The sequence below is a fragment of the Canis lupus genome, chromosome 3 (assembly GCF_048164855.1).
Source record: "Canis lupus baileyi chromosome 3, mCanLup2.hap1, whole genome shotgun sequence".
Lineage (NCBI taxonomy): Eukaryota > Metazoa > Chordata > Mammalia > Carnivora > Canidae > Canis > Canis lupus.
In genome coordinates, this window is record NC_132840.1 from 74,710,112 (window position 1) to 74,735,869 (window position 25,758).

At 50.5% G+C, this 25,758-nt stretch overlaps 1 long non-coding RNA gene across 16 annotated transcripts in view; it reads left to right on the forward strand.

Annotated features, from left to right (window-relative positions):
* Window positions 1-25,758, forward strand: part of LOC140631111 (uncharacterized) — a 167,494-nt gene that overhangs the window by 115,857 nt on the left and 25,879 nt on the right. Inside the window, exons 12-13 of one of the 16 annotated variants that reach the window (XR_012028760.1) lie at window positions 337-541; window positions 3,914-4,136. The exons of 14 other annotated variants lie outside the window; for them this stretch is intronic. This is a non-coding gene — a long non-coding RNA (uncharacterized lncRNA). Of the gene's footprint in view, window positions 1-336; window positions 542-3,913; window positions 4,137-25,758 lie in introns of those variants that run through there. One more of the 16 variants, XR_012028753.1, reaches the window with a different exon arrangement.

Here is a 25,758-nt window from a genome sequence, read left to right on the forward strand (position 1 = left end):
TGTAAGGATTAGATAATTTATATGATGAAGAATTCAGAAGAGTACTTGCATATAGTCAGTGCTCAGCAAGTGTTAGCCACTATTATTGTAATTTAAGAATTCTAGATGTTTCTTCCCACCCCTGTATTTCCTCCATATATGCAGAGTCTGAAATTCATCTTTCACTTATTCCTTTGAATGATAGTTTCCCCAAAGGCTTTCTTTTAAAAAATACAGAATAGCACCTGACAGCATGAAGGTCAGGAACGAGGACTTGAGGCCTGGCTCTGTGCCTTGTGTGCTGTGTGATCTTAGGCAGTTCCACTGCCTCTCTGAACTGTGATACCTCCTTTTCAGGTGAGATGACAACAGACCTACCTGCAGGGTTCTTGTGAAGACAAAATGAGACCAAGTGTTTCAGACACTCAGCACAGTGTGTGGCATGACACAAGTGGTCAGGAAATACGAGGCTGTCACTTTCCCAGGTGCTTGCCATGCATCATTGCATCAAAGCTGACCTCACCTCTGAGCTGTAGTGTAGGGCTCAGCCTACCCCGTCCAGGTGAGGAGATGGAGGTGGAGAGGGGGGGAAGAAGCTTTCTGAGCAGGACTGGAACTTGGGCCTGCTGGATCAGGCCAGTGCTCTCCTGAGGCCTCAGAGGCCTGGCACATGTGCTCTTTGCATGATGGGGATAATTAGGTGCTTTGCCTTAACCTGAGGCTGGGGTGGGATGGGGAGTGGGCCCACAGGGCAGTGACTGGAGAAGCCCTGGAAAGGGCCAGCAGGGTGGTGGTAGCATGTGAGCTTATGAATACAGTAGGGGGGTGGAGGTGGGTTGTGCATTGGGAAACAGCCAACCTGCCACTTCACAGATTTGTCCCAACTCAGCCCTGCTCTCTGCCTCTGAGCCCCCTACCTCTATCTGTGTTGCCCCTGCCTCTTTGGGGCCTGGCCTATGGGCTTGGGAGGCTCTGGAAATAGAGCCTGTCCACAGGGCTGGAAGCTGGGGTGCCTGCCCGCCCCCCCCAGGGTGTGGCCTTTTCTGATGCCTACAGGCCTCAGGAGGGATAATGACTGGCCCCAACACAGAGAAAAGCTTTAGACATGATCTCATTTTTCCCTGAGATTGTGAGGGAGGGAAAAGTGCAAGTAACAAGTAGTCCATCTAGACTGAGCAGGGGAAAAAGCAATTTCCTTTTGAAATCTGTTTTTCTGATTCTTGAAAGATGCAATTTGGAAATGTGTTGGTGGCTCTGTCTGGGGTGTGGGCCAGGCCACCTACAGGGCATTGGGGTGGGGACCTAGGGGGGTGGTTAGGGAGTAGGGAGGGCTGTGGAGAAGGGGACCTAGCCTTGCTGGGTTTCAGCCTAGTCTCAAGAACAATCCAGAAGAGGGAGATGTGAGATGGATTGGTGCGGCAGAGGGAGAGCTGAATGCGGGTGGCAGGGATTGAACAGAGGAAGGGGGTCTGGGAGTTCTGGTGGACAGAATGGTAGGGGAATGTGCTGGAAAAATTCCAATCTGGATAGGGTAGAAGGGTGGCCCATCACCTGAAGGATGTCCATGCCTTGGGGTCAGTGTCTTCAGAAATTTCATGAGGCAGAGACACAAATCCATCCTGAAGGACAATGAATTTCAGTCCCCATTCTGGAAAGCCCTCTGGGGGCTAGGTAATCAGATGGTAGCTTGGGGGGCTTTGCCAGAGCCTGTACGAGCAGAGGGGACCCAGCATGGGCTGGTAGAAGGATGTAGGCCAGCCTGAATGCCTGTTATCCCCTAGGGCCGCTTTCTGTGTTCGCCAGCAGCCTCCTTGTCAGGCTGCTGCTTCTTTTTGCAGAGCTGTTCCAGTAATCATGGCATGGCTGTGAAGGTTCCAGCTTGGGGGGAAGGCTGGGCCCCTTTGGGTCAGGCAGATACTGATACTGAGACTCACTGACACTGTAAGGGCCTCCCTGGGGCTTATCTTTCCCTCTGACACGATGCTAATCCTATATCCTAAAGAACTGACCTACTAGCTGACACTCCAGTGAAGCCATCAACCCCCTGAATCCACCAACCTGCAAATCAAGCCATTATCCTACAAGCCAACCCACCAACCACCAACCAACATATGACCCTACACCATGCCACACCACCAACCCAGCAATCTTCTATGCATCTACCAACCCACCCACCAACCAACCAGTCCACCAACCTTTTCTTCCACCACCTTATCACCCCACCAACTGGCTCAACTAGCTCACCAATCAACCACTACCCCACTGTCCAATCAGGAGCTAGAAACCATACAGTAATATTTGCAAGAAAGGTTTAAGATAAAAAATTATTAACTATAACAGGAGGTAACTTACTAAGGTTTACCTACTAATTGTAACAGGGGATTGTCTCCCTCCTCTAATGAAACTTAGGAACCAGGGCACCTGGGTGGCTCAGTGATTGAGCATCTGCCTTTGGATCAGGTTGTGATCCCGGGGTCCTGGGATCGAGTCCCTCTGGGGAGCCTGCTTCTCCCTCTGCCTCTCTCTCTGTGTCTCTCATGAATAAATAAATAAAATCTTTAAAAAAGAGAAAGAAACATAGGAATAGCAGATATGGAGAATGGCCACTACCCCTGGGGCTGAGGCAGAGCATCAGAAGGAGCGATGAATCCCAAAGAGCCTCCCCTGCATATACACACCCAGGGCTGACATCATGACCCCATTAAAGGAAGGTACAGCAAGGCCCACTGACTGGATGGCAGGAGAATTTGCTGAGGTGCCACTGAACTCTCTAGAAAGCTGCCTTCTAAGGGGTGCTGTGTGCTGTGTGGAGGAGGCAGTGTGCTGAAGGACGCCTCTTTGTGGGGACCTGGAAGAGAAGCCCCTTCATCCCGCAGTGTTCTAGCCCCTTAGACAAAGCTTAACACAGCCAGCTGGTCAAGGAGAAATGTATGGGTCCAGCCATGATCATAGGCAATCAGGAGAAGACAGGCAGTAGGATCGTAACTGGCACACTCATGCTCCCATTACCCCACTACCCCAGCAACCTTCTAACCAGTCCATCCACCATAATCCTACTCATCCACTGACCCATCACCTCATAACTAGCAATCCTCTAACCAGTATATCAGTGCATCTCCCCACCTACCAGCCAACTCAGCGACCTAGTTTTCTGGTGGTAGGCTGTTCCAGGCTGTGTGCTCAGGGCTGTGGGGACACAGTATCCACTTTCCAGGAAAGACACTTTGGAGTAATTCATCCAAATTGGGGAGATGGATGCAACTTATTCATGTGACCAGCTAAGGGTCAACAGGGACCTGTCGCACAGGTGACACCCATTAAATGGACAAATAGCAGCAGACAGTGTGCTCTGAAGTTGGTGGTGGTAGGGGGGATGGATATGGCTTAATGGTATGGGACAACTTTGTGAAGGGGAAATGATCTGGGTTTTGAAGAATGAAAGGAAATGTAGATTGGACAAAGCTTCAGAAAGAAGGCAAGTGGGGACAAGCATCTCTGGCATCTCTAGCATAAAAGAGGACTCAGGCATATGAAGACGTCTGCACGAAAGACTCAGCATGAGGGGGTGGGGTGGGGGTTCTTGGGCCCCCAGGGAGTGAGTCTCCATTTTGCCCACGACAGGGAAGAGCCATCATAGCTGTGGAAGGAAATGCTGATCGTATCATCAGCTGCTTTCCTAGGCAATGGATCGGCTTTCTTTTTTTTTGGTTTGTTTTTTAAAAGATTTATTTATTTAATCATGAGAGACACACACAGAGAGAGGCAGAGGCACAGGCAGAGGGAGAAGCAGGCTCCATGCAGGGAGCCCGATGTGGCACTCGATCCTGGGTCTCCAGGATCACACCCTGGGCTGAAGGCGGCGCTAAACTGCCGAGCCACCCGGGCTGCCCTGGATCAGCTTTCTACCTAATAGTGCTCTTCCTTTTTCATCAAGGACTAAAATGGGGGGGAAAAATCCAGTGTCAGGCAGACATCAAGAGGAACTTCCAGTCCAGACCTTCAGGAGTGTGCTTCTCTGGCTGAAATATTGACCTGCTCGGAGGCAGGGGAATAACTCCGATGACCCTTGCTAACCCCGTTGTGAAAGCGTTCCCCACACGCCCGGTCCACCTGCTCCCAGGCTGCCATCAGCCCAAGTGCCATTAAGTATCTTGGAATAAAAATCGGACTTCAGAATCAATTGATGGAGAGAGGTTCTCCAAACATTCACCAGAGAAGGTAATTAAATTCCGATAGGAGAAGATGGAGCTGTGTGACAGGGCGGTAGGGGCATCGTGCTGGCGCTGGGCTGCTGAGCAGTGAAATCACAGGCGTGCGCAGCCCAAAGCTGGCGGCAGCACAAAGGAAATTGGAGCAGTCAAATATTTCCCTCCTCGTTGAGTTCCATTTACATGTTTATAATAGAGGTTCTTAAGGCCCTAATGAGAAGGCTGCTCATTGCAGGGAAGAGGATGATTAAGGCTCTGCCAGACGAGATCAGGGACAGGAACAAAGGCCTGTTAATTACTACAGAGGGACAGGAGGGGAGCCAGGCTCCGTTCGCTGCTCCCCCAGAGCCTTCCCAGACTTGTACCTTCCTGCTCTCGAGGAACACCTTTGCCCCCAGCCCCAGTGACCACCGAGGGATGAATGGGATAGATCCCCAGCGCTACATTCAGGGGCTCATAGACCTTTCTACCTCCCCTCCCTAGGGGATAATTTTAGGCTGTATCTATACCATGTGAACATCTGTTCCCTGGAGAAGCGATCAGAAGAAACCATACCACTTAACTGCATGACCATCGTGCGAACCTACTGCCCACTAGGAGGTAGCCCACAGAAGCTTCTGGGCCCAGAAGGGGATCACCTTCTGGATCTCTTCTGAGGTCTCTCCCAGACTCAGGACACCCAGGGCACACGGATAGGCCACACTCGTGCCAGATTTAGTGACCCTATGAGGTTATCTGACAAGAAGGCAAAGAGTTCTTGTCCCTACGTTGATTTTAAGGCCTCCTTAACAACCATAGTTCGTGGTGTGGAAAAAGTATGGGTTTTGGGCCAGCAGACCTGGGTTCAAATCCCAGATTTACTATTTGCTAGTGAGCCTCAGTCTCTTCATCTGTAGAAATGGGATGGTCACACCCACGAATCTGCATGGTTGGTTTGATGATTCAGTGAGTTCATGTAGGCAAATAATAGGTGCTTAGTTCATGTCAGTGACCTTACCCCTAACTCCGTGGGGGTGGATTGGCAGTCTGAGGTCGAAGACCTCTGAAGTTTTCTCTGGGATCTCCCAGGGCCAGGAGCTGGTAGATACAGCATATGGGGTCCTTCAACAGGTCCCTGTTCCATATAGATTTTTTCCATGATGGAGGTGTCTGGGGCTGTAGAGGGGGAGAGCAGCTCTTAGTCTGGCCAGTAGTGGGTAGAAATCTGGACCCTTGCACACTGCCTGCCTCTGTGGGCTCTCTACTGTGCACCTAACTGAGGGCCTCACCTGGGTCCCATCCTACCCCGTAGGGCTCAGGAAATGAGGGGAAAATAAGATAAGAGGAAAAGACTTGGGGGGAGTCTCTCTGATTTTCCTGTGGGGAAGAGTGATCAGAGGAATGAGTTATGTCATCAGAGTAGAGAGAATCTGGCTATCAAGAGTAGAATTTGGAAAACTTTGATTTTTAGGAAAATGATCATCTTGTAATGGCCCAAACCAGAGGTTTCTCAGTTAAAATCTAGATTCCAGGCCCAGAGGATGTAGGGTCTGATGATTCTGAAGGAAAGGCAAAGACCCTAAGATGGGAGACACAAACTCTTTGAGAGGATATGGTTGCTATCTTGGTCTTCTCAGGGGTCAGTACTGGGTAAATAGGTCAGAGCCATGATGTCATTGGAGGGGATGGTGGGGCAAGGCAGGTGGGGACACCTCAGGGGCTCCTTTGCTCACCAAGGCGCTTTCCTTGGAGCTGTCCACGGTGCTGGCCTCAGACCCACCTGGCACTGTACAGCTTGTCACCCGCAGAGCTGCTGCCCAAGCCCATAGCGTTGATCCCCTACTACAAATCCCAGAGTCCTCAGACATATCTAACTCTAAGATGAATTTTAGTTCAAGTCTTAGTGCTAGGAATAATCATGGCCTGTACCCTGGAGCTCCTCTTACCCAGAGCTCTAGCCAGACAGAACTCACACCGGAAGCCAATACAAATCTGAGGTTCAGCCCAACCCTGTCCTTTTCCTAAGATGAATCTTAACGCTCCCTTCAGGGGTAACCTCAACCCTAGCATTTCACTTCGCCCCTCACCCTCATCTCAGACTGAACCAGAGCTCTAAAAATGTGGGGTTGTGCAGACTGGCTCTTCCTTCCCTCCTCCCTTCTCCCTCCTTATAAACATGGCTGAGCATCTGTGGCAGGCACTGGAACTTGGCCATGTGCTCCAACCTCCCTCACTGCCAAGGATCAGAAAATTCATGTCAAAGTTAGCAATGGCAACATCCCTCAGTGGGGGGAAGTCTTTGGAGAAGACATTGTTATCACTTTGCAAAGGCAAAGGACAGAGGTGGGCCGGCCGTGGCTCCTGCCCATTGCTCTCCACCTGCTGTGTGTCTCTGACTCCGGTCTCCTCAAGCCTCTAGTCCATTGTGCATGCTGTGTGGGGGAGGAAGAAGAGAGCAGGGTACTCCTCATGGAGGAGGGAACTCTCACAGAGGCAAAGCAGGTGGCTGGTTTGTGCGTAAATGCTGAGGAGTGCTGAAGGCTGCAGGAAGTATCAGACGTGATACTACCATCCAGAGGCCCCTCACGTGCTCATCCCATTGAAGCCTCACAGCACTCTGGGTGGGGGGTGTAGTCCCTGTTGGAGCTGAGAAACTGGAGGCTCAGAGAGGTCAGATTGCAAGGATACCGGGTGGAGTTGCTTGGAGTAAAATATAAGCCTCTGGCTATGCGCTGGTGAAGTTGGGAAAGTTAGAAGGAGAGGGTCCTAGAGAAGAAAGGTTTGGAGGAACAGCTGCAGGGGTGAGGACATGGGGCTTTTGTAATGTCAGGAGGGGTGAGTTGGGGACTAAGGGGGTGTTGAAGGAGAGAGACTGGCCCAGGCCGAGATGGGCTGATAGGATGGTCTGGACTTTGCCTTGGCCCAAAGCCAGGCACTGGGGAAAGCTTGAGGGGGAAGAGAACCCATGGCCAGTTCCTACCGAGGGGTCTGCTCTTGTGTTCCACGTGGAGAGCCCAGGGGTGAGATGGAGAAGGGGTTGGGGGAGCATGGCAGCCAGAAGAAGGTATGTGATGTTCCTTGGGCATCCCCAGGAACGCCCATGTGTCCCAGTCTACTGACCCAGACCACAGCCTCTGTCCCCTCCCTCCTTTCTCAGTTGGATCTACTGCTCACAGTCAGAGGGGCCTTCTGAGATCCTTGTAGGGCCTCTTCTCCCCAAGAAGCTGGGCTGTTTCCTCTTTCCTGTCAAATTCCATTCCACTCTCTGCTCCTTTATTTTCTAGTGACTTATAGTTGGGGTGAATATTACCTGCCTTCCAAACTGCGACATTGCTGAAAATGAAAGGAGGGCTGTTAATGATTTTTTGGAACAGCAGGTACAATACCAGGATGTACACCATGGTCTCACCCCTCCAGCCCAACCCCAGGGCCCCGCAATACCACCCTCAGCTCCTTGAGAGTCGGCCACAGCGCAGGCCTGCAGCTTCCAGGGCCCGGACAATTTTTTTTTAAGATTTTATTTATTTATTATTTATTTATTTATTTATTTATTTATTTATTTATTTCAGAGAGAGAGAGAGAGAGAGAGAGAGAGGGAGGCAGAGACACAGGCAGAGGGAGAAGCAGGCTCCATGCAGGCTGAAGGTGGTGCCAAACCACTGGGCCACCGGGGCGCCCCCCCCCCCCCCCCACCGCCTGGCAACTCTTTATTACGAGAGTTCTTTACCAGCTTGGGGTCAGGAGCTGAGCCCCAGCCCCAGCTCTCTACTCACTGTGTTGAGACCTTGGCCAATCACCCCTCCTCTCTGGCTCATCTCCTCCTAAAATGGGATGGTCATGCTGCTCTGTTCCTCTCTCAGGTGGAGGGTATGTGGGCAAATGGACGCATGCACACTTGAGGCTTGCTGGAGTTATCGTCCCCTTTCCTGTCCACATTTTTTTTTTATGATAGTCACACACACAGAGAGAGAGAGAGAGAGAGAGAGAGAGAGGCAGAAACATAGGCAGAGGGAGAAGCAGGCTCCATGCACTGGGAGCCCGACGTGGGATTCGATCCCGGGTCTCCAGGATCGCGCCCTGGGCCAAAGGCAGGCGCCAAACCGCTGCACCACCCAGGGATCCCCCTGTCCACATTTCAGCTCCAGTTATTACTTAAAAGTTTTAAAAGATTATAGTAAAATACACATAACACAGAATTGTCATCTTAACCATTTTTAAGGGTATGGTCCAGTAGTTTTAATTATAATTACATTATTGTTCAAGAGATCTCAAGGACTTTTTAATCTTGTCAAACTGAAACTCCACACCCATTAAACAACAACTCCCCATTCCCTCTTCCCCATCCCCGTCAGCCACCATTCCACCATCCCAGATTTCTCTGGGAATCGGGCTGCTCTATGTACCTCATTCATATAAGTGGAGTCAGACAGTTTTTGTCCTTTTGTGACTGGCTTATTTCACTTAGCATAGGTCTTCCAAGATCATTTATATTGCAGCATGTGTCAGAATTTTCTTCCTATTTAAGGCTGAATAATACTCCATTGGATGATACACCCCATTTTATTTACCTGATCATTCATCAGTGGATATTTGGATTGCTTCCACACACCTTGGCTGTTGTGAATATTGCTGATGTGAACATGGATGGGCAAATATCCCTTTGGGGGCCCGGCTTCAGTTCTTTTGGATATATACCCAGAAGTGAGATGGCTGGCTCATGTGGTAGTTCTATTTGTAGTTTTTAGGGGGAACTTCCATACTATTTTCTATAGTGGTAGCACCATTTTAATTTCCAGCCAGCTGGGTGTAGGGTTGCAATTTTTCTACATCCTTACCATAACACTTGTTATTCTGTTTTTTTTTTTAAATTTTGCTTTCATCTTTGTTTTTTTAAATAGTAGCCATCCTCATAGGTGTGAGGTGATATCTCATTATGATTCTGATTTGCATTTGGTCTCAATGTATTTTTAAAAAAAATTCTTGGCCCCAATTAGTTAAATTCCCCTCCTCCATAGAACCTTCTTTCCCTGTAGCATCTGGCTATCCCTCTCTGTCCAGGATCCTCAGGCTGGCTTTGCAGTGGTCCTTGATTATTGCCTCTCATACTGGCCACGGACAGCCAGCCTGGTGCAGGGGACATGGTATCTTTCTTCCCCGCCTGCCTTAGCACAGCCCTGGGGCTCTAGGGAGCTTTCTCTGTCAAGGGTGACTGGATGCTGGTTGAGCAGGTCTTTAGTTCAGCTGCTCTCAGGCCTAACCCTGAATCAGAATTGTCCAGTGGGCTTGCTAATCCCCAAACTGCTGAGACCTGCCCCTAATTTCTGATTCAATAAATCTAGGGTAGCGCCTGCAAATTTGTATTTCTAACAAGTTCTCAGGCGATGCTGATGCAGCTGGTCCAGGGACCCCACTTGGAGAACCACTGCTGTTTTCAGCAAAAACCTAGCTGGCCCTGTAGGGAGCCTTCAGTCTAAGGGGTGCACTGGCAGCCAGGAGATGGCCTCAGGGGGAGCTTGTCTTGGGAGGCTTGGAGGGGCGGCGCCACAGACACCCGGGGAATGAGCTCCTCTTGCCTAGGGGCAGAGGCGGCCTCCAGTGTTTCTGGAGAATGTAAGTGTTGGATGTTCTCAGCCAGAGCTGTAACATCCAAGTTTAATCTGCACAGAGCCATTAGGGGGTGGGGGGGCTGAGCGGGAATTGGAAGCCAGGAAGGCGGCTGCATATTTCATGCTACTCCTGGCTTTGAAGGTCCCAGGAAGGCAGGCACTGGCAGCCGGTGACAGCTTCATCGTAATGAGGGATGGGGAGGTGCACCCCTGCTGGAGGCAGGGTGCAGAACCTGGGGCTCCTTGCCCCGGGGTGGGGGATGGGAAGACTGGATGGGGAGGAGCAGGGGGGTTGCCTGGTGAGCACAGATGGGAGGGGGGAGGAGAATCTGTGATCTGGGCCCCTCCACAGCTCAGCCCCTTCTCTCACAAGGATCTAGGGGTGGTGGCTAGCTTCCTAGAGGACTTTAAGGGCCTGCCTCTGTCCCCAAGGGCACATCTGGAATATCCCCCCACCCACAAAGAGGTGTCTCAACAGCTGCAGAAGCTTCTGGGTGGAGCAAAGACCCCGTGTTCCTGAAACTGTCCCCAACTGGGCTTTGGTGGTATCAGGAGCCTCTGAAAAGAGAATAGGGCTCACTGCCACTCGGTGTTGGATCTACTTCCCTTCTTACCCCATGCCCCATCCACCTCCACCAGGAAAGGCCAAGGCCATTTTTAACGAGTTTATAATTGAGGGCTTAGGGAGAATCTGTGAACATTCTGAAAAAGCCCTTTGGTTTTTCTTCCTTTTTGCTGCATCGGCCCCGTGTTCAGCACAGCCGTGATGTAGCAGTTTAGCCCCTGAGATCCAGGGTGAGGGGACGGTAAAGAGGCAGGATCCCTGCTCACCATCAAGCTGTGTCGGGGGACACTCTCTGGGACCAGAGGTGAGGAGGGGAGGGTAGTCTGCGTGGGGCCAGCGCCTCCTGTTCTCAAGATACAGACTAGAGGGCTGTGCGTCCCTGTGAGTGGGCTGCATCGACAGGCTGCCTGCCTCCGGGCTCAGCAGGGCACCGTGCCGGCCGCTGAGGAGACACCGGACCACTTGGAACATGACCTTGGTTCCTTTACTCACAGATAAGCAAATCATCAGTGGAGACTGGATGGAGGGAGGATACCCGGGCAGGATGCAGACTCTGCTGCCCTCTGCCCCACCACGCCCCATTTCTAGGGCCCCACTTGCCCTTCCAAAGGACTTTGCAGCCGTGGAGTAGGACAGGGCCTGGAGGGTGGGAAGCTAGGAGGTCATCGCATTATGGCTTTCCATCAGACAGATCCTGGTTAGAACCTCGGTTTTGCTTCTTAATTGCCAGAGATGGCACCTGGGCCAAGCCACCTGAACTTTCAGAGTCTCAGCTTGCTCATTTCGGAAATGGGGACATATAGGCAACTTTTGCAGGGATGTTGTGAGGATAGGATATGTGGGAAACACTTAACAAGGTACCTGGCACCCTGTGAGCTCCTAATAACCGGCACGGGCAAGGCCTTGAGATGGATGCGTGGAAAGCAGGTTAGGGCCTCTCCCAGGCCCAGAGCCCTTCCCTCCAGCCCAGACCAGGTGGAACCAGGGACCAGGCCTCCAAGCCCCCTCCCTCAGAGCGGGTTAGAGTGAGCATTCAATCCTGATTAGCTCCACCGGCTCCCTCGTAACCTTTTCATTAGGAAATTATGTTTAATAGAAATTGTTCTGACACCTCTCAGCGCGTTTCCCTGCAATTCATTACCATCTCCGGGGAGGGGGCAGGCAGCTGAGTGGCTCCATCAAGGGAGCCCCACCCCCTCCCCCGGGTCCAGTCATTCACTGCCTGTGTCGGTGGAGGGGACGCAGGACAGAGGTGTTCCAGCTTGGCATCCCCAGAAGGAGGCAGGCCAGCTGTTGGAGCACATCTGGACGGGACCAGCCCACTCTTAGCACCCTCCCCTGGGTCTGATTTGGGACCTCCCAGCTGCTGCCAGCGATGCCTGTGTGTGGATGGCATCTGATTCTTGTTCTGTCCTCAAACTGCCCCCAGCAGGGAGAGGGCTCGGTGGTCTCCACCTGCTGCAGAGCCGGAAGGCCGAATGTGCTCTGGTGCCTCTGCCTGCCTGCAAACTCTTCCTCTCTCCCCGCTCCCTTCCTCCCGGAAGCCTCCCTGGGTGGATCCCCTCTGGGTCTGTGCCTGGTGCCAGGATAGGAGGAGTTTATACCTGCTAGCCAGCTGCCTGGGGGGTGGGGGGGAGTGTGGTCGCATCCCCCACTGGCTGGGACTGGGGAAGGCAGGGTGGTCATCAGTCCTTGTCCTCATCCATCAGGGGCTCTCAGGATTCAGTTCTGAGGCCAAGGCCTTCCAGAACCCTCCCATCTGTCTCCTCCTAACTGGACTGTTCTATTTCTCCTGCTCCACCTTGGGAGGAAGTTGTGGGGGGGAGGGGCGTAAGTGGAAAGTCACCGCATCTCTCTCTCTCTCCCACCTTCTTCCAGACCTGAAAACTGGTCGGGAAGTTCTTTTCTGTGCCTCTCCCATTTTGGTCCCAGGCTTATGGAGGCTGCTTTCTCCTTTCTTGGTGCCTTGGATTTCTGCTCTATGAAACGAGCAGGGGCCCTCATCCTGTTCTCCCCTCCAAAAAAGAGGGTGACAAGAGCTTGGTGCTGTAAGGGCCCTGCCTCCCAGTGCCTTGGAGATCTGGGGAGCCAGCTCGGATGCCCCAGCATGCTCTTCCTGACCCGACGACTGGTGAGACCCACCCCCACCCTTGCCATTTCCGTAACCAGTATCTGAAATTAGCAGCAGCCTAATCTCTCTCTGCCATATCACTCAATGGTGTAATTGTGCAGAAAAAAATGTATTAAAATGCAAAACACTCAGTTGTAGTTCTTTATGTTAAATCCCGTCTTTGCTCTATCTCCCTCTTAATTTTACAAGGTTTTTTTCCCCCCGCTCCCCCTTTCATAAAAGGGAGAGCTGGGCATGCAGGGAATCATTTCAACTCCCCTATAAATCTCTAAAATGAATACTTAAATTCGAGGAAAAAAATACATTCTTACACCTTTAATTTCCCTGCTATGAAGTGTAATGAAAAAGCCTGATTATTTTTAATTCTTCCCTTTAATAATTCAGCGGCAGAGTGATTTAAGGCTGGGATTCATAATTACCTTTCCACTTTCTTGGCAAATGGACTTTTAATAGAAATGAGAGCTCTGGCAACTGAAATATATTTCAACAGGTGGCTGAAGGGTCAGGCCTGATGCCCATTGGTGTGCAAGTGCTCCCAGGGCCCCTCCGGGCTGCGGGTTCCGGGCCAGGTGCGTGGGCCAGGTGGCTGGAGGGAGAAGCGTACTGTGTGTGCTCACTAAGAACCATTTCTTGGACAGTAATGAATGGTCACAGTGTGGGTGTTAAATGATCCATTTATCCTGGAAGAGAGAAACTGGTACAAAATGGCCATGAAGAAAGTCTTCTGATTAGCAATAATAACCCAATAACCAAGAGCTTAATGATGGTGGCTGCAATTAATTGAGCAAATACTATGTGCTGGGCATGGTGCTAAGTGCTTCCAAGACATTCCCTCTTCTCATCTTTATAATAGTCTGTTAGGTGCGTGGAAACTAAGGTACAGAGAGGACTAAAGGGCAAAGTCTAGGTCTGTGAGTAGGGCCTCATTTCTGCCTGACCCTAGAGACATCACTCCCTCTCCTAGACTGATCTCCCAAACACTGCTCAGAGTCCGTTACCCAGAGCTCCCTGTCCCCAAGGAGGTGATGGAAGCAGACATGGTGCAGCGTAGGATTGAAGAGAGGCCATGGAAAGGCGCCAGGCGAGGTAGGAGTCAGGAGCCCTGGGCGCTTTCACTAGGTCCACTGCCAGCGAGCTTGGAGACACTGGGAAAATCACTTTTCTGAGCCTCAGTTCCCTCATCTGTAAAATGGGGATAATAAAAACTGACTTGTCTAGCTCAGAGGACTGCAGTGAGACCCGAATGAGGAAATACATGTGGGAAAGCCTTGTAAATCCTCAACTGCTCTACAAGGGTGAAGTCTAGCTACTGTTATTTGATGACAGGATGCATGAAACGGATCCATTTCTGTCCTTCTCCCAAAACCATTTTCCCTGCTGCCTGCATGCCCAGCCTTTCTATCAAAATCCAGCTCAGACTTTATATCTTCCTCCAGGAAGCCTTCTGGTTTGACTGCTCTCAGGACTCATTATTTCATGACTCTCCAACCTCGTCTTTCTCTATTTTTTATATTCAGTTATTTGAGTCCTTAAGTTCCTTGAGAACATAGGTGTGTGTGTGTGTGTGTGTGTGTGTGTGTGTGTGTGTGTTCTTTCTCTCGCCTATCAAACCCACTGTAAGGCTATTGACTCCTTTTCTTTTTTAACTGGAAAAATGCCTCTGCATTCTGACTGTAACGCATCAATACAGTTGATTCACTGCCTGAATAGAGACATAGATGGTGAAAACCCATGGATAATCCCAAACCATGAAATATTGGTATTGGAGTGCTATAGCATGCAGTGAGACAGCTGTACACACACACACAAGCTCACGTATACACACCCTTACTGTCCTGTACCTGTGTCTGGCTCATCTAAACTTGCTTATGTTGTGAAAATGATCCAGTTGGGAACACTTGTACCCAGCCCTTATTTCACAGTTTATTGAGTGCTTTCCCATACATTAAAGAATAGGATTCATACAATAGCCTCCTGCAGAGAGAGGTAGGGCAAGGATCATTGTTCTTTTCCCAGAACAGGCGAGGTTAGGTGGCTTGCCCAAGATCTTTCTCTGAGCGAGGAAAGCCTTAAAAGGCTTTTGTACTCCTGAGCCATGACTCTCCCAAGATAACAGTGGCTGCCTGGCTAGAAGGAGGGAGTTTTGGTATGTGTCTGGAGGACTCTCTGAAGGAGGAGGTGGCTGCCCGGTACACGGACTTAGGAGCCCCAGAGCCATGAGCTCTGAAGACAAAGCCCTTCTTGGGTCCAGCAGGGATCTCAGTTCTGACCTAACCTTCCTGCACACATCCTGTTGAGCCTCCCTGTGCCCCAGTCTTTCCAAGGACCCAGGAGCCAAGTTCCCCACTCTCGAGTCTCCATTCTTCACACTCTGGCTTGCAGTAGCTTGCTCCTGGGGGCCTCAGGAGGAGAAGAAAGAGCTAGAGTCAGAGGAGTGGGTCATGAGGTTGCCCAGACCTGGGTGTGGGTTGGGTGTCCCTTCCCCGCCTCCCATTAATGCTCCCTGGAATGAGAAGGCAGCAGAGGGGTCCTCAGAGGCACTTGAGCCCTGATTGGGAATAAGTGTCTGATAATGACTCCCATCAAATGTCAAGCGGCCTTCTCAGCTCCTCCGGGGCTGATTGCTCCCCCTGCACTGGGGGAGGCCTGGCCCTGCATGCTTCTCCACCACTGAGATCCCACCCTGGCGCTTTGTCAGGGCTTTGTCTCTGAGATGAGCACCCTCTGGGGCTATGGACAGTTTCAAGTCTCCCTGTTCAGAACACTGGGGTCTTTACCCCTCCTGGATGCTGCTGCTATGGAGTGGGGGTTTCGCAGATGCCAAGATGAGTGAGCGGAGTAGGACTAAAGTTAGAACTGATCCCACTGGTCCTGGGGCTGGGCAGAGTAAGTGGGAACCCTGTCAAGGTCTTTACAGAAAGGGTCCTGCCTCTTCAAGGCTCTTGCTAGAGCATAAACCCTGACATATGCATGGCTATGACTTGTCTTCTCTTAAGGTTTAGTGTATTTACTGTCTAGTGTTTTATAACAAACCACCCAAAACCCAGTGACTTGAAACAATTAGATTTATGATTTCTCATGAGTCTAGGGGGTATCTGGGTGGTTCTTCTAGTCTTGGCTGGATTGGCTTGTATACTTACGGTTGACTGTGGGTTGAGGCCTCTGTTGATCTCTGGACTCTCATATCTGGGGGTCACCTGGCCATAGGTGGGTTTAGGCCCTCAGGTGGGACAACTGGGCTCTTCTCAACATATCCTCATCCTCCAGCAGACTAGCCCAGGCTCGCTCACATGGTGCTGGCAGGGCTCTGAGAGAGCATGGAAAGTCCCAAGGTCTCTCGAGGTCTAGCCTTGGAATTGGCATACCATCACATCTGTTGAACTCTGTTGGTCCAAATAAGTCACAAGGCAGCCCACATTCAATAGGAGGGGAAATAGACTTGATTTCTTATTGGGAGAGACTCAAAGTCATGTTGTAAAGGGGCATAGAATAGGTAGGGGAGGATTTTAGGGACATCTTGCCTGCTATATCCAGCCTCTGAAGCCCCTTGTTTCTCCTCCTCCGAGGTCTGAATGGGAGGACTCGACTTGATCACCAGGGAAGGACCGGACAGGACGTTGATGACATGACCTTCCAGGCTTCTTCTGCTTATGCAGGTTGGGATGGGCTCCTGTTTTTCTGTTAGTGTGACATCCATCACATCACCATCCAGCTGCATGACCTGGGGCTCTTCACTTCTTTGGTTTCTGCCTCAGTTTCCCCATTGGTGAACTGAAGTATTTGGATTACATTTGATAATTAGATCAGATGATTAGTTATTGGGAACCTACCCCATGCAGGAGATGTGCCAGATATTGGGCTGGAAGATCTGAAAGGGCTTGCAGGGCTGGTGTGGGAGGACATGCTGGCAGGGGACAGGGTGCCCAATGGTGTGAAGAGAGAGGCTGATTACAAAGTGAGTTAATAACCTTCTCTACCACCTTGGGGGAAGTTGGTTCCCCCATCTAAGCTGGTTTCCCCTTTGGCAAAACTGGCCAGTGGAAGTATTTGGTAAGATACTAACTGATGGTACATTTGTTAACTGCAAAGTATGGTTCACGTGTCAATGGCTGAAGTCACTAGCCCTCTCCTGGACATTGACTTTACTGGAGAGAGCTGTGGGGATTTTACTTACTTCTGGGGAAATCTGATGTTGGTGTCTCACCATTAAGTCGGTGCTCCTTGGGCTGAAGAAACATGGTGGAACTTGCTGGGTCAGACACATAGGGGTGAAGGTTATAGAAACGGGGTCATTCTTTGTCGTCAGGTGGAGGATGCTCAGGGAACTAAGTCTCACTTGCTGAGCATTTGAGCAGATTCAGATTCGGCTAACATCTTTGGTCACCTGCCATCCCAGGCACTCTCTTAGATGTCACTGCTTTATTTTCATCCTCGCTGTGACTTTGTGGGGGCGTGCTCCGTTCCCACTGCACAAACAAGGCTGCCATGGCCTGTGGCTCAGGCAAGCAGAGTGACCCTCGTTCATCCACACAGCTAGTCATCACGTATTTAGAATCTGTCTCCTGCTGACAGCTAGAAAGAAATAATGGCTACAGACTTGAGATGAGGTTTGGATGCAGCATTTCTGCTTCTGGTACTATGACTTTTCCTACTGTGTCGCACTGGGGACTGCTCCGTTCCACGACCATTGGGAGTAGAGCAAGCTGCTATGGCCATCAGAGGCAGTGGGCAGCATTCAGGTTAGATGAACCAAGAACTTGCTGATGACAGGGGCTCACGATAAAAACAGTAATAGCTAGGATTATTAAGGACTTTGTGCCAGGTACCGTGCTAAGCCCTTTGCAAATAGTATCTTATTGAATCCTCACAAGGACCTTATGAAGCTTGTACCATATAGGTGGCTTGCCCAAGGTCACACAGATAGTGAGAAGTGGTCTGGGGTTTGCACCCTGGTGGTGTGGCTCCATCTGTAATGTAGCACTCTTGGCTAGGTTGGTGGGTCAGGTGCTTTCTGCCTTAAGTATCTCCAGGCTCCCAGCCAATGAGTGGCTGTGTGCTACCCAGGGGAAAGTGGAGTGCAGGTCCTTTCTGTTTCCAGGAAAGTACAGCTGGGGCTTATGGGAGTCTGCTCCAAGTAGGGCAAGGTATGGAGAAAAAGTGGTTATGGGGAGAGCGTCTGAGGTCAGCCTTTCTTTTTCAGGGAGTGATGCATTACTCAGATACCCAAGGCCATTAGCTCCCTCGATGGGTGCTGCTCTCTGCTTAGTTGTTTATCATGCCCAAGGGCGTGAAATTGATTCCAGAAAGCTTGTCTATTTCCTCTGGCTCTTCCTGCAGAGAGGGTGTGTGTGGGTTTGTGTGCGTGTAGGGTGTATGCGTGTGCAGGGCTGGCCAGGATAGGGGACACCCTCGGGGTTGGCAGCATAACCCATATGGCATTTCTCTTCAGGGGCTTTTGGGGTTTCATCTCCATGTCCAAGAATGGGTATTTTCCCAGGGCTGAGAGGGTCAGAGGGTAGAGTGGCGCAGAAATGGGAACAACTGGTTGGGAGGAGTAAACGCAAGACTATCAGAGGTGACTAGGGAACTGGGCAGGGGTCGGAGGACAGTCCTGTGTTATTTTAGGGAACATTCTGGTGGGGACCACAGTGCCTTAGAGCCCATGGGTGGGAACCTGGTAACAGATTTTGCAGAAAGTAGGGACTACAATACGGGCCATTCTCTATGTATGCTGCTAAGACCGGAGTCAGGCATTGGTGGATTTTTGATGTCAGTAATAAAGACAGTGGCAATAATTACATTGAAACAAATACTTAGTGAGCGCCTAGTCTGATCCAGGTTCTAAACTAGACCTGATGAGGCTTGGGAGGATTCAGAGAAGGGGCTACCTGGTCTGGGTCTTAAGGATGAGTTGGTTTCGCCATGGATGGGGCATGCTTCTGCATCAGTTGGGGTTCCCAGCCATAAGCAATAGGAACGACTCTGACTGATTAAGCAGAAAAGGAAAAGGAATCTAGTAGAAGGATCGTGGGTGTCTCATCTAATCACAGGGAGGGCTGGAGAACTAGACTCAAGATGCTTCCCTGTACCATAGACCCAGACTGACAGGGTAAACCCCAGACACCAGACACCAGGGAACCTCTTCTGCTGCTGCCACTCTCCACTGATTCTGGGCCAGGAACTCAATCCTGCTATCACTTCTGCCCCAAAGCGGGACACCTCCATGTCCACCCTCACCAGCACCAGTGGATTCTGGGCAATGCACTTACTCAAATTCCTCCCTCTAGAGTGAGGTCTCCTATGGGTGAATCTGATTAGGGGGGGGTCTGAGTCACAAATCTGTGTCCTCGCTGCTGCAAAGGAGACTGGGCAACCAAGATTCTGTTTTCTGTTTGACACATGAGGCTGGAGACTCTCAAACTCAGCAAGGATATTTGTGCGCAGCTAAACCAACCAGCAACAAACATGATAAAGTCCACCACAAGGACGGTAAAGCCAGAGGATAGGAAATGTATCTTTGCTTTGCCAGTGAACCTCCTGCCTCTAGCTTGTGCCTGGCATCAGGTAGGTAGTTGTAGAATGAATGAATAAATGGCAGTGATGAGGTGCCGCTGATCATGGGGCGCAGACAAGCTGGCTGTTCATTTATGGATATCCCAGGAAAGAGTTAAGGCATCTGGATGGCAACTCGTGTCTTACTTGGACCATCTTGTCAGCCGTTCTGTTATCTGGGCAATTGGTTTGATTCTTTATTCTTTGAGGTTGGGCAGTGATCTGGTTTTTAGGATTAGACAGAAAGGAATTGACCCAGTTTATGCAGGACAGGTTGAAACAGCATGGTTGGCAATTAAAACTTGCTTTGATTTCAACAAATCAAATGCTTTGATTTCTCTACATGTTTGCTCAACTATTACTCCAGTGAATACTGTCTTACCCAGTGCCTTACCCCTTCTACCCAGAGGGAGAAGCGGCACCCCCTGCCCCACCCCCAGATCCTGGTTTGACCTATTTGGTCTAAAGTCATCCCAGTCCCTGCTGACAGTTGGTCAGGATAGGCCAATGAAGTACAAGGAACAAGGAGAGTTTTTCTGAGGGGTGCAAGGAAATCTTCTGTATACTTCTAGAAGAGTCTTTGAGATTTGCTCTCTTCTGGTTTTCTCTGGACATTGTCATGGGTGGATATAACTGCCCCAGCCATCTTGTGGTCTAGTCTGAGGATGATGGATACACAAAGAATGACAGACTTCCAGATCACACCAGACTTACACCCACATTCTGCTCTACCTCCAGGGTAGAGGTAATTAAATTTCCATATATCTGAGCCACTTTGAGCTGTGTTCAATATTCAATGTCCCTGAAAACCCTCTAACAGCTATACCGATCGCTGGTTATTCAAGTGTAATGGCAGCCCAATCCAAGAGACAGCAAAGTTGGCATCTGGATGGTGCTAAGGGTGCTAAATAATGTTCCTTCTCCTCACTCTCAAATGCCTTTCCATTGGCACATGTGATGGTGTCCAAGATGTGTGAAGAAGGGTCCTTCCCTTTCAAGGCAGCTCTCTGCCTAGGGACCACCCTGTCCCCCTTCCTCCAAGAGGGGACCATGTTTCAGATAGAAAGACTCCGAGAATAGGTGATGGCTCATAGTCACTCAGCATGAAGGACTTTATCGGGGAGGTATTAAGACCCCCGTCTGCCACTGCTTGGAACTCAGATGGAAAGAGACCTTTGGCAGAAGGGGAAGGGGCTAGAGTCCCCTGACTCCCCAGCAAACAGAGATGGAGGAGTTGCTTCCTGTCCACATCCATGGCCTGGCTTGGCCATAGTTCTCCCAGGGTGGAGTGGGGTAGAACAGCCTGTGGTGAGAGCTTCGCATTTCCTGTGACTGCAGCTGGGACAGAGGCTGTCAGGGGCACTTGTGTCCAAATCACCACCCTCTAGGGGCATGGGCTGGCCCCATGTGACTTAAAGAGAAGTGGAGGGCCCTGTGCTCCAGAGGGCTCCAAACTGCTCCATATTTCCCTGGGAGGGGAGTCGGGCGGAACATAAATAAGACAATTTATTCAGAGAAACCATCTCCCCTATTTACATTTAAATTGAATAATTTAAAACACCTTTACCCATTTCCATAAATTATCCCCCATTGGACGGGCAGTCCAACCGCATGGAGGGGGTGCCATCCTGGGGAAGGGCCTAATTACATTCCCTGCTACAGGGCTGAGGTGGGAGGGGAGGGGGGAGGGGGGAGGTGGGGAGAGGCAGGCAAGCCTGAGAGGAGGGAGCTCCAGAGGAGGCAGACATTTGCTCACAACCGGTAGGAAGGAGAAGAGAGCCAAGAAGAGATGTGGTCCCTTTAAAGAGCTTTACAACTGAGAGGTGAAGGACATAAAGTCTCCTTTCATCAGAGGAGTGAAGCCTTTAGGACCAGCCAAGGACATCACTCAAGTTTGATCTGGGTCAGCCATCCTCTGTTTACAGCTCCTGCAGACCCAGTCTCTGGCATGCGAGCAGAAGGGGAAGAGGAGGAAGGGACAGGCTTTCCTCTGGGATGGCTTAGTTACGGGTGTTTCCCAAACACCTGTTATTTGGCAGGCTCTGTGCCGAGTGCTGGGGATGCGGGGCTGACCCAGCTTGGCCCTGCCCTCCTGGGCTCCCTGAGACAGGGAGGAAAGCTGCTTTCACAGAGTCTGGGTGCAGCGCAGCAGTGGGGGAGGGTCAGGGTCCCAGGGAGGGGGGTGGAGCCCCAGGCTCACAGAGGAGGGCCTCTCTGGATGGCCCTGGAAGGATGGGGGGATTTCAGGAAGTACTGAGGAAGACAGGAGGCCTTGCTGAGAAGGGACAGTGTGGGTGGAGCTCGGGCATTGCGATCCTCTGTCACTGACTCTGGTTAGGACTCTGAGGAAGGGGAGCCCTCCTAGTGCCCAAGTGCCTCAGTTTCCTCGCCAAGTTCCCAGGGAAGCTGCAGACCCCCTGATACAGAGGGATCTGATTCTTGGCATTGGCCCAGTTGGTCTTCAGGGCCCTGGGGCCCCTCTGCCTCCGGAATCTCCTGGGCTGTCTCCCTACTTCCCCGCCCTCCCCAAGATCACCTCCCCCAAGCCTTTCCCAGAGGTGGAGTTCTCTCCAGCTTCCCTCCTCTCAGTCAGGGTGGCCCAGGACACAGACTAGACCCCCAAAGGACTCAGGCTTCTCCCCAGTTGACGACAAAAATGGCAGGTGAATCGTGTGGAGTCAGGGTAATTTGGCCTGGAGAAGGGGACAACGAAGGAGGCTGGTGACAAGCTCTTTAACGCTTATGACACCCCTGGGAGGCAGGCATGATTAGCTCTGCTTAAGAGATGAGGAAACAGAGGCTCCACGCTGGAGAAGCCAGAATCTGAACTTTGTTCTGTCTGCCTCGAAAGGCCCTGCTGTCGATCACAGGCCAAGCTGTGGGGCCCACAAGGATGCTGACCAGCCGTCGCTAGCGAGTGGCGCTGTGCCGCAGGCCGTGTGAGCAGATGGGGCATAAACCTCTGTGGGAAAACAGATTAAAGTGGCCGTGGTGGTGCTGGGAATCTGTGCAGTCCCCTTGCATGTTAATGGAATCTTAGTGATGTGTTCCTTTGCCATCTTGCTGGGCGCTCCCGGGGGAGGAGGCACATCCGGCAGGGAAAGATGCCTGCGGGTCCAGACACACCTGGTCCTTTCTCCCGAATATCAGAGCTAAGGCTCTTAAAATAAGTTCCTCTATTCTAGGAAAGAGATGTCTCCCCCAGTGGCCTCTGAGCTGTTTCCTTAGCCTGTCCCCGGCACCTGCTGTCCCCACTGGCCAAGCCAGCGGTTTTGTCCTCTTGTACTGGAACCAGACAGGTGTACGTTCAGATCCTGAATCTATCACTTGCTAGCTGTGTGACCTTGGGAGAGGCACTTGCCCTCTCTGAACCTGAGTATCTTTAGGATCATATCGTCGATCTCAGAAGGTGGTGGTAAGAATGAGATGAGATGGTGTAGTGAGCCGCATGGCAGAGAGCTCAGCACACAGGGAGCAGTTGCTCAATAAATGTCAGCTTCTTTTCTGACAAGTCTGCCACCTATTAATGAGATCCTCCCAGCTACCCCTTGCCTTTCTCAAAAGTCCCAGGGAAGCTTTTCTGGGAGACCTTCCACAGTTGGCTTCCTGCAATGACTGTCTCGCTGCTCAGTGTCCTCTTGACATTGAGGTGTTCGTTTTGCGGCAACTGACTTAAAGCCATTTGTGTCTTACTCCACTTGTGTCTCATTTTCCTTTTCTGTTAGAAGATGCAAAATAATACCTTACAAAGGTGCTGTGAAAATCAGGTTAGAAATAACTTGGGTTCAGCACCCTGTACAATGTGGGGCACACAGCTGTCAGCAACTGCACTGTTGTGGGTGGGCTGCTTCCCCCCAGCTTGGGTCCTCCCAGGCGGAGATTGCCTCCTGTCTGACTTTCCCAGCACCAGGCCGAGGGAGTCCCTGAATCCTGGAGGATTCAGGCTCCTGGGAAAAAAAGTCCCCCTCCCTCACTTCAGAGGCTCTCAGGACATTGCTCTTATGAAGTTGGTAACTGTGCATTAACTGTGGACAAAGCAGTTGCTGGTGTGGCAGGGGTGACAGTGGAACTATTTAGAGGCGATTTTCATCCCTCTGCTAAGGTTTCTCATTTGAGGTTAGGATGTCCATGAGCTACAAAATAGGGATCTCCTATTTAATCAACAAAGAGCTTTTGAACATCTGAACGATTGTGCAAAGCAATCTCTGCGCGGATTCCTGGGCTCGTATTTGGGGATGAGAGACCCCTTCAGATCCCAGCCCAGACCTGTCCCCCTTCACCTATACATCTTGCTCATGCCAGCCCAGGCCCAAGGATGGCTAATTAACCAAGTTCCATCACCCTGAGAGAAGGAGGCCAGCCAAGGCGGGCATCACGGGGGAGCACTGTCGTGGATGTCCCGGATTATGACTCAGACACAATTGGCGGTTTGATTTTTTTAATGAATTTCTAATTTCTGACTTTTAATGAAGTTCTAATTTCTCCAGGCTCCAGTTTCCTCATAAAACAGGGGTTTGATTAGGTGAATTCCAGGGTCATCTGCGAGTTTTAGAGCTCTGAATTTGTAGGTCTCACCTGAGTCCCTCTTGCTGTATTTGAAGCCAACAGAGACCATGTAGTTGGTGCAGACACTTATATTTGGTAATAAGTGACCAGCATCAGATAAGTCCTAGAGGGCTGTGGTTTTTAGTCTCTCATAGTAGAAGAGCTTTGATGGGATCGTATTCTAATTAAATATTTAATGGGACGTATCTGCCTGTTAAAATCACTGCCACCACCTTGGGGATGGGGCTGCTTTGTGCTCTTATATGCAGCTTGTCTGTAAATGGCAGAGCTAAGCCCGGCTGGAAATCTACCCCCGCAGGACCACATGGGATCCAGGGATCCAAGTGGGTTGTCCAAAGGGCAAGGGAAGGTTTCAGGGCTGTGAATCTGCTCTCCATACTCCACTTCCCGGAGCCGACTCTGGCATCGCAAGCAGGGTCCAGGAAATGGGCTCAGCCTTGTGTTTGGGCCTGCTCTTTGCCTACTTTCTGAGAGCTGGGGAGAGAGAATATGTGGTTTTCCTCTACGTTAATAAAACCCAAAATGAGGCTTCATTAAGGGCTCCATTAAGAAGCCACTGTTATTCTTGGCACTCATTAGTGTTGCTGCTTACTGCTAAGTTTCCACACTGGTGCTTTCCTGGGGCTTCTCAGGGCCCCCTCTCCATGCTGGAGAACTGCTAGTCAGAGAGGCCTCAACTGGCTGACTCTCAGAGATGGAAGAGCTAGTGCTTCCCCAGTCCATTTCATCCATTCCCCTGTCTCTGGACAACTGCCTTTCCGACTTCTAGGGTCCCTGGGAGCAGCCTGCATAAGGGGTTTGTAGATTTGCTGCAGGGTGAGCCACTTTGAACCGTTCACTAGGATAATGAAGAGGATCTTTCTTTCTAAGAGCACTGTGCTTTCTTTATCCTTCTGAGTTGAGGTCCTAAGTTAATTTTGGTAACTAATGAAACCCTGCCTCCTTCCTGTATCTCTGTGGGAAGACCCATCCCTAGATAACATATTTCTTTTTTTTTTAAGATTTTATTTATTTATTCATGAGAGAGACACACACACAGAGACTTAAACAATAGGTGATTTATTTATTTATTTTTAAAAATAGGTGATTCTACTTTGGCTCACTACCCCTTAAAACATTCCTCGGTGAAATGCAGTATAGACATTCACTGTTCCACAGGTCCCAGCTTATTGCTATGTAGAAGATTTCTCAAATGTCTCAGAATACCAACACGTGAAATAAAGCTTGAGTGGCTATTCAAAGGGGGAAGAGGGGTGAAGGAAGATTGGACACTGATGCTCAAAACCAAATGACCCATGACCTTTTGCTCACGATTTCAAGCCACTTTTTGGGCTTGGGGAGTTGGAGGTCCCCAGGCAGGAACATTGGTTCTGAGGTCCTGAGTTAGCGGGGCTCCCAGTGCTGCTTAGTCTAACTTTATCTGGAAGACACAATAAATAGGAATGATTTCTTTTCTGTCCATGACAAAGGTATGGCTCAACCTTTTATTAAACAATGTCCTGGTTTGTTGTTGTTAACAGGAGTCTCTTTCTTTGCCTTAGCTGAACAATTCAGCCATCATTCTCCATGAACTAACTCTTTTGCCTTTTTCAGTATTTCCACTGGCTTCAGGGAGATCAGGAGAGGGGCTGGACAGTTGCTTCCAGCAATGTCCCATTTGTTTTCCTTCCTTTAAACCTGGTGTATCTGTGACATCCCATTGTCTTGGACATCATATCACTTCCAAACACTTTGAGCCTCCCCAAGTGTCCTATTTGTTTTTTTTTAAGATTTTATTTTATTTACTCATGAGAGATAAAGAGAGAGAGAGAGAGAGAGAGAGAGAAAGGCAGAGACACAGGCAGAGGGAGAAGCAGGCTCCATGCAGGGAGCCTGATGTGGGACTCGATCCCTGGTCTCCAGGATCACGCCGTGGGCTGCAGGTGGCGCTAAACCGCTGCGCCACCGGAGCTGCCCCCAAGTGTCCTATTTGAAAGATTCTCATGCCTTTGGCCGTGTTTCGCCTTGATTTTCAGGCCTCAGGAATACCCATTCACTTTTTGATGAACACACTTCATGTCTGCATCAGGCCAGCTGGGGCTGGCTGGGGTGGAAATGGGAAATATGAAATGGGTTGATACATGTCAATCTTGCGTCTTCAGCTTTCAGGGAAAACCTGTCTGGTATAATTAT